The 8,928-nt window shown below is 49.9% G+C and overlaps 1 long non-coding RNA gene across 1 annotated transcript; it reads right to left on the bottom strand.

The window, feature by feature from the left end:
- Window positions 1-504: 504 nt before the first annotated feature.
- Window positions 505-8,512, bottom strand: LOC111768165 (uncharacterized). The gene is made up of 2 exons (XR_002800346.2): window positions 8,120-8,512; window positions 505-3,632 (listed from the first exon to the last, which is right to left on the bottom strand). It is a non-coding gene; the product is annotated as an uncharacterized lncRNA (long non-coding RNA).
- Between the last annotated feature and the right edge of the window lie 416 nt (window positions 8,513-8,928).

Below are 8,928 nucleotides of genomic sequence, written 5' to 3'. Positions count from 1 at the left end.
GCCCCCAAGTCTTCCTAGTAACGCCCCCTGTTCCCTGGGCCCCGGGAGATGACACCTACATTACTCACTACACAGTTACTCTTGAACTTTATATTCTGCTGTTCCCTTTTCGCACATTGTTCAGAAATAAATGTTGGTGCCCACGTTACATTTTGCTTTTAAATAGCATGCCCAAGAGGAGACACGCCCAGTGCTCTCTGAGCCACACCAGACAGGGTCCAGGCCATTTGCATAAAAGGCAGAAGTTAGAGCTGGGAAAGCTGACAGGTGAGGGCGTGTGGAGACCCACCCGTGCTCCTAGTACCCTCCCCACCGACCACGGGCCGTGAAAGAGTCCCCTAACTGTTCGAAACCAAAGCTGACATCTCTGATAAGCAACTTGTCTCAGATTTTTTGTTCCAAGGACCACTTTCTACTCCTAAAAATTATTGAGCATTCTAAAGAGATTGTGTTCATGTGGGTTGTATTTGAAGGTATTTACTGTGTTAGAGATTAAAACTGAGAAAATTTTTGAATATTTATCAATTTGCATCAAAAAATCACAATAATAAATTCATTACACATTGGCATGAATTTCGCATTTTAAGAAAAACAACTATATTTTCCAAAACGAAAATAACGATGAGCAGAATGGCAAGAGTGCATACTTTTTCCAAGCTCCTGAAGGTCTGAGTTAATAGAAGACAGCTGGATCCTCACACCTGTTTCTGCAGTCCGTCTCTGGCATTATGTTGTTTTAGTTGAGACGCGTGAAGAAAATTCAGCCTCAAACAAATATGTGTTTGGAAAAGAGAGGATGACTTTGTAACAGGCCTTTCAGATCATCGTGGCTATTATCCCTTGATACTGCACCAAAACTCAACACGTGGCAGTTTCTTACAGGTTAGTTGCAATGTGGAATCTGAAACCATATTGATTCATTTTTTAGACACTGCTACATTAAAATCCACTCGCTATTATGCCCTTTGAATAGTTTTTTTGTTTTGTTTTTACCCATTCATGAATTTGCGACATCACGCATTGGCCATTTGGAAAATATTGATTCATTGAGTCACGCAGATCTATGATATGTTGATATATTTCATTATACAATATCCAGAAATCATAGCATTAATATGGCCATTAATCTCATCAGCAAAGTCTGAGAGTATCAGAAAGCTATCAAGCTCACAGTGGTGCATACTAGTTTTCTAAAATTCTAATTTTTGCTTGAAATCTTCAGTTTTATGATGGGCAACAAATACTGTCAGTTATTTTTCTTGAAGTAACAGGCTCACTTTGTTCATTTTCAAGAAAATGTCTGCCAAATACCCAGGTCTGAATAACCTGGTTTGTCAGTCAGTCATTCTTCTAGAAACATCAGGCTGCATGGAAAAGCCTAGATGAGAAACCCAGCCCCTGTCAACGGCCTGCAGGGTCTGGCCACGTGAACAGAGCCTACTCCACACCTCAGAAGTAATTCCACTTAGACGAAGAAATAGCAGTCTTTTCGTGGTGTTCACAAACATTTGTGTTAATGTGTCAAATGAATCAATGGTGATTTTAGAAGAATTGTTATGATCTTTCATGAAATCAAAAATTAGTGAAACCATTTGGGTCATTTAGTGCCTCTTCATTTTTCATGACATTCTAAAAAGTCAATATAATACTTCTTTGGTCCTCGTTATTTTCCTCTGTTGGAGGTACGGCAGAACGGTAAGGGGTAAGGCCATAGACTGGAGCCAGGGTGCTAGAGTTGGAATCCTGGCTCTCTTACTTGTTAGCCACGTGACTAGGACAGGTTAATTAGTTATTTTGTGCCTCAGCAGTGGAATGAGTCGATAATAATGGCATCCACTCGGTGGCTAGTGTGAGGACCAAGTAAGCGCCGACAATGGCGCTCTCACCAGAGGCAGCAGCTATCGCCATGGGTTCGCCACGCCCATCCCTGCCTTGCGCTTTGTGAGAAAGCCTCCGGACTGGCTGGCAGCACGTGGTTCCTGTCCTGGGTGATGGCCAGTCCAGAATCTAGAGAAGTTAAACAACAGGCAGCCCCTCCTGGCTCTCTCCTCCTCCTGTCAGTGGGGGTGACCTGTGAGGAGAGAGGAGGCCCCGACACTGAGCCCTGACGTCTGAGCCCTTCCCTCTGGAAGACTAATGGGACTGGGAGAAGACAGGGCCGGTGGGGGGTGGCGGGGGGGGGACAGAGGGGGCCCCCCAGAACATTGTGCTTCCTCTATAGCTGCCCAAGGTGACCCATGTCATCACCTTCTGATGTGGCCACATGTGATGGGAGTGATCTAAGTGGTACCCACGGGTTCCCATCCAGTAGCCCGAGCAGGAGCAGGGATGACACTGCCTTTAGGGGAAAGCTCCCACAGCAGTGGGCATGGGCTCCACATCCAGAGGAGGGGTGCCCAGCCAGCCCGGCCCAGGCCAGCAGTGAGGGCCTCTCGCGCAGGGTGAGGGACTCTCCCCCTGGGTGAGGACCCACTGTGGAGCAGGGGCAGGCCCTGCCCCACAGGGTACAGTGCCCGGGACAGGCGTCTCAGGAAAGGGCAGCAGGGACGAGGGGAGGCTGCCGACTGGTTCGACCTCAGACTCCCAGAGAGGCTTCTGCAAAGAGCTGTGGAGTCAGCACAGGTGACTCAAACAGGAGGTACCTGCAAAACAGGTAACAACACCGGAGCCAAAACATACCCCGCACAAGGAAAGAGGGGTCCTGTAGACAGGCAAGGCTTGGGGCAGCCAGCGGCCCTCGCTCTCCAGCTGTGAGACCTGTCAGGCATGCTCCTCCCTGTCCTTATCCCACCCCAGGGCTCCCTCATGAGGAGCTTCGGTGACCCCCAACTTGCAGTGACCCTCGACCCAATCTGAATTTCTGTCACAAGACGTCTTTGTCAACATTGCCCACTGCTGTTTTCAAAGTCAGGAACTAAGGAAATGAATGTAACTGAATCAGAAGTAGAGGACACATTTATGGGCTAAATGCTCAAAGGAAGAAGAGGAAGGCGGTGCAGAGGCGAGGGGAGGGCGTAGGCAGGACAGGGACGGAGGGAGGGGGTGGAAGGCCCACTCGTGGAGAGCTCACGGTGTGCCAGGAGCTGCGTCTTCATCATCTCACGTAATCACAAGAAAGTTAAAGCTGAAACGACTGTCTCCCTTAATAGACAACCTAACTAAGGAGATTTGTCACAAGTCACAAAATGACGGGCGCAGTGCACACCTCAAAGCCATTCCTCTCTCCTTTGCACATCCCGCTGCTGAGATTGAGGGATGAGGGAGTGGGAAGATTCTGGAGAAAGTCATTAGGTAAACCCACATTTGCTTGCTAGCTTGTTGTGAGGGTTTCACACAGGTACCCTAAGCACCTGTCGACTGCCATGGGCGACCTTCCGTAGCGAGCAGATGAAGGCTGTGCCAAAAAGAGTCAGGTCAGATGTGACAGGCCGGGCACCCTGCTGGGCTCAGGAGACCGAATTCCAGGGCCTCCAAAGTGCTGGGGACCGTGGCCAAATCACTTAACAGCTGGTTTCTTGGCCCTGTAAAATGGTGAGGGGTGGGCTGGCTCCCACAATCCTCTGAGAGGGGCAGGCAGACTTAGAGACATCAGCAGATGACATCATCACGGTGTTCACCTCACAAACTCCATGCTGCAATGAACGTGAAGAAGTGATCAGTGCTTACAGGTAATATGACTTTCCAACCAAAAATTTATAAAGAAATCACCTAACAATACTAGCATAACTAAGAAGAGAGTTCAATAAGATGGTAGAAGGAGAGCAACATAAAAACTCAATGGCTTTCTACAGAGCAGTAATAATTAGAAAACATTTTTAAAGCTCCCATTCCCATTTATAGCTTATAAAAATAATATATAGGAATAAACCTAACAAGACAAGTGTAAGACCTATGTAAGGAAAATTACCAAATATTGCTTATTAAAGACCCTACTCCTGGGTAGGAAGACTTCATTTTGAAAGACGTCAATTCCCCTCCAAATTAACCTATAAATGCAAAATAAAAATTTATCATGGAGGGGCTGGCCCAGTGGTGTAGTGGTTGGGTTTGTGCACTCTGCTTCAATGGCCTGGGGTTCACAGGTTCAGATCCCAGGTGTGGACCCATACACCTCTCATCAAGCCATGCTGTGGTGGCTTCCCACATACAAAATGAAGGAAGATTAGCACAGATGTTAGCTCAGGGCTAATCTTCCTCAAAAAAAAAAGAAAAGAAAAGCAACCAATTGAAATAAACCCAAATATTTGTCAATAAGAGACTGGCCAAGAGAACTACGAGCAGGTGTCCTGAGGGTTACCACGCATCCTCCTAAAGTCATGAGGTGGATGCGCCCGTATGTACAGACACGAGAAGAGAAAGGCCTGGAAGAGACACCTGAACATGCCTCGGGACTACCTACAGGAGAGAGCGGATCAGGCAGCAGCAGTAGCTGGAAGAGAATTTTGTTCCTTTCCCTCAATGTTCTTCTGAGTTGCTTCTTTCCCTACATGTAGAAGAGCACGTTCATGCATTATTTGTGTAAATATCATCAAGGCGGGGCTTGTAAGTTTGGGCCCAGCAACTGTGAGGCCCCTCCTGAGAGCCTGCAGTCTGTGGTCACAGGTCCTCAGGACCCCCGCCCTGCCATCTGCGTCATCCCCTCTGCCAGAGGTCGATTTTCCACATACTTCATGGAGCTCAAGCTTCAGGCCCCTTACTACCCAGGCCCTTTTAAAATAAATATTCACTTTGTGTACCTAGTATTGTATTTTAAATTTAGTATTTTCATTTTAAAGAGGAGCATAAAAAGTATAAGCTTTGGGGCCACCTCAGTGGCGAAACAGTTAAGTGCACACGTTCTGCTGTGGCAGCCCAGGGTTCGTGGGTTCGGATCCCGGGTGTGGACATGGCACCACTTGGCAAGCCATGCTGTGGTAGGCGTCCCACATATAAAGTGGAGGAAGATGGGCATGGATGTTAGCTCAGGGCCAGTCTTCCTCAGCAAAAAAAGAGGAGGATTGGCAGCAGATGTTAGCTCAGGGCTAATCTTCCTCAAAAAAAAAAGTATAAGCTTCAAGCCCCACAGATCTGCATCTGCCCCTCCAACTGCTCACACTGGCATCTCAGCCCTCTCCAGGGCGGGACCAATGAGCTGTGTGCTCAGTGACACACGGTAGCTGGATAGTGCTGCTGGGTCCACATCGATGGGGTTACACACAGTTGAGTGGCCATTGCACAGGCCAGCTGGCAAGTCTGCGGCGTAGTGTGACAAGGCAGCCCAGACCTGCGGTCAAAGCCAATTGTTAGCTGGCGTGTGGGTGCCTAGGCCAGGGTCCACATCTTGACAGGGATGCAGTGGTTGCTGGACTTCTTTCCTTCCTCTTCCCTGGTGGAGACTGTCACGGGGAAGATGAGAGGCAGCCCTTTGCAGGTGTGGTGTGTTTCTTGTAATTCTGGCACAAGGGGTCCTGAACACTCAGGGTGGGGGGCGGTGAAATCTCATCACTGGGGGGCGGGGGAGCGGGCTGGCTTCAGAGAGTGTCTCCATCCTCCGTCAGAGGATTTTGCATCTGTGATCGGGAAACTCAGCCACTCGGGGAAGAAGAGCCGAATGCTCTGGATCCTGGAGAGTGACTGCCTTGCTGGGCTAGAGAATGAATGACCTTAGAAGATGAGCTCAGAGCTGGCGCCTGAGAAGAAAGAGTTCACCGGTCAATAGCAGTGACAGCTCACGGCTGGGCCCTGGTCAAAAACTATAGACATCTTGCTGGGCAGCAGTGAGACGCCATTCTCTGGTGAGCCAAGAAGTGAGTGGCACTTCCTCCCGCTACTTGGTTCTTTCCATTCTCATAAGCAGGGGCATTTTTTCTCACTCAAAAGAGATGAGATACAGAAATATCTAAGAAGAGACACACAGAGCCTGGAAAATGCCAGGATGAGGACTCATGTCTGCTCAGGGTGAAGCATTGGTGGGCCAGGCCTTAGCAGATGGGGAGACCTGGGCTACATTTCTCTAGAATAAAAATACTGCCTACACTAATATATCTTCTATTAAAACATTCAGTTGAAAAGGCAGAGTACATGGCACAATCAGACAATCATTGCAGCCCTGCGTGGCATAGAGAAAATTAGGAAGCAACCTAGATGAGCATTGAGGAGAGCCACTGAATAAAATGTGTATATATATATAGGATGGAATTATAGGCAGCCATATAAATGATGCTGTATGGGAAGCTTTATTGATAAGGAAATATGTTTAGAAGATGTTGCCAAATGAAAAAGAAATGTTCTCAAAGACGTACATAGAGTATGATCCAATTTTGGCCAAAGGATATAAAAGGTAGAAATTTATATATAGGCATGAAGACAACAATGGCAGTTGATATTACAAAATATGCACAGCATTCACATCTGAGTGGTGGCATAATGGGCTGCTCTATTTTCTTTTTTTTTTGGATTTTCTACATTGTATATTGTGAACACGTATCAATTTTATGTTCTGGAACAAAATTAACGTTTTCGTTTAATTTTTCAAATCCCATGGAATTGAACCACATTTGTAGTTTACAAACCCTTTTGCATTCAATGATCCCAGGGTGCACGGAGGCCACCTGAGCTGGTATTATTGTCTCTATGGCTGAGGAATTCGGGGTTCAGGCTGATGGGTTCTTGCCTAGAACAGACAGACACCACAGGCTCCAGGGCTCTCTCTTCACTTGGGGAACCAAGAGGGGCACAGAATCCAAGAAGGCCTGGCCCACCGTGTCCCCCCGAGTCTGTGCCCTCCCCTGCCGGGCTGAAGACCCCAGACCAAGGCGCCTTTTCAGCTCCTCTTCAGGCTCCAGCGCCCTGTCATGTCTGTTCTGTTCTGTTGCTGTCTAGTCATGCCGCATCGCCTCAGGGGTCACTGCGTTCCGCAGCACAGCTTCCAGCGGGCACTGTTCTCACCGTGAACAGCCTGGGCTCCCATGGACACCGAGCCCTCCTTCCAGCCTGTTCTGGGCACACCCTCCCCCCGTTGTCCCCCTTGCACTCCTGACCATCTCCGTCCGGGAAGAGTGACGTCCGTGGGTTCAGCCCCAGGCATTCCGGGTCTCTAGAGTCAGACCAGCCCGGGTTAGAGGATCTGGGCCTAGGAAACGCGCTCCTGGGCCAGCTGGCTGGGGCCTGGGGATGGGGACCCCGGGGAGGAGAGAGGCGCCAGTCAGAACCTCGGGAGCTCTCTGGCCCAGCAGCGAGCAGCGGCGTGGGGGGCCTTCCCCACTGAATGAGAGAAGCAGCCTCTGAGGCCCCGGCAGAAACCCGTCCCCTGACCCAGGCCTCAGCCGAGGCAGCAAATGCCAAGGGCTGGGGGACCAGTCAAGCCTGAGCTGCAGCCAGGAACCTGTGGGTCTTGCCAGGCAGGGGTGGAGACTGACGCCATCACCATTTGTCACAACCAACCATCGAGGGGTCCTCCCCAGCGCCCTGTCTCTCCATGCCATCTCACCCTTGTCCACTGACAACGTTGGGCCTGGCCAGCCATGGCACCTTCCAGGTGAAAAGTCTTCAGTGATACTGAGTCCAAACTCCTCCACCAGGCAGTGAAGACGCCCCCTGACCCAGCCAAGTGCTCCAAGCTCGCCCCTACACCCAACCCGGCCCTGGGGCTCCAGTCACCCAGGCCACTGGCTCTGCCCCAAAATCTCTGTGTTCTGCCTGGCAGGCACCTTCACCTCCTCACGGCCCTTCTGCCACATCGCTTCCTGCTGGATCCCTGCTCATCCTTCAAGATTCCCCTAAAATCCCCACCACTTCCTGAAGGGCTTCTCAGACCCAACCCCACCACTGGAATTAACCCAGCCATCCACACGCACTCACGCGTGACTCCAGCTGTGTCTCCACAGCACTCGAAGCTTCTACCACAGTCTGCCTGTGTCCATCTGGTTCTCCCACCCTGACCTCTGAAGGGCGGGGACCACGTCTTATTCATCTTCACGTCTCACCACCCCACCCTCCATCTCCTCCTAGCACAGGACCCACAACGTACACAGTAGGCACTCTGTGAAGCCTTGTTATATTGAAACAAATGCATGACCAGCTATAGATTCTACTTCTAATCTAGCAAAAAGGAAGAGCCGTTTGCTACAAAGAAACTCACTATTGAGTGAAATGTTCTCGGAGGATCCCAGACCACGCAATTCTTCGATGCTCTAAGCTCCTCGTGGAATTTTTTTGAAATCTCCTTCAGTTCTTGAAGAGACCTTGACCTTTCAACCGTGGGCGGTGCATAGATTCTGCCCTTCCGAATATATGCAGTGGTTTCCCATCTTGCCCAGTCACCCAAGGCACAAAGTCAACCCCATTTTGAAAACCAGCCCGGAAGGAAGAAGACCCCTCGCTAAAACTTGCTGGGAGGGGCTTGCTTACTTCCCATGACCGTAAATTGTAGGCAAGCCATCCGAACCACTGTGCCGTGAGTGTCTAAACAGACAACCTGTCACCATAGCAACACTCACATCTGTCATTACCTCCGAGAGAGAGAACACCTTTTAAAGGAAATCTACTGAGCAACATGTCATGTTAACTTCCCTGCTTCTTACCTATTCTCTCAGGAATCTAGGCCTGAGCACCCAGGGGTAAACAGTGCCTCCGTGAACAACCTAGAAGGCACTGCCACAGCCAAACGTGGCCTCCTCCTCGACCTGCCCCCACCTGTCCTTGGATGAGTCAGGTCCTGGAGCGTCCCCAGAGCCACAGTCTGCTGGCTCGGCACACAGGGCAGTTACACAGCCAGTTGTTATAAAAATAATAGCTGCTGCTTGGGTGATTTGCATGCATAATCTCACTTAATCCTCAGGACAGCCTACGCAGCAGGCGTTACCCCAACCTCTCCATGAGGAGCCGGCCTGGTTCCAGTGCCAGCCCCAGGAGCTCCGGCCCTCCTCCGTGCCGCCTGGTAACTGTTGT

This window comes from Equus caballus, chromosome 15 (assembly GCF_041296265.1).
Source record: "Equus caballus isolate H_3958 breed thoroughbred chromosome 15, TB-T2T, whole genome shotgun sequence".
In the NCBI taxonomy this organism is placed as follows: Eukaryota; Metazoa; Chordata; class Mammalia; order Perissodactyla; family Equidae; genus Equus; species Equus caballus.
The sequence above is the reverse complement of the archived record's forward strand: the minus strand, read 5'-3'. Positions and strand labels throughout refer to the sequence as shown.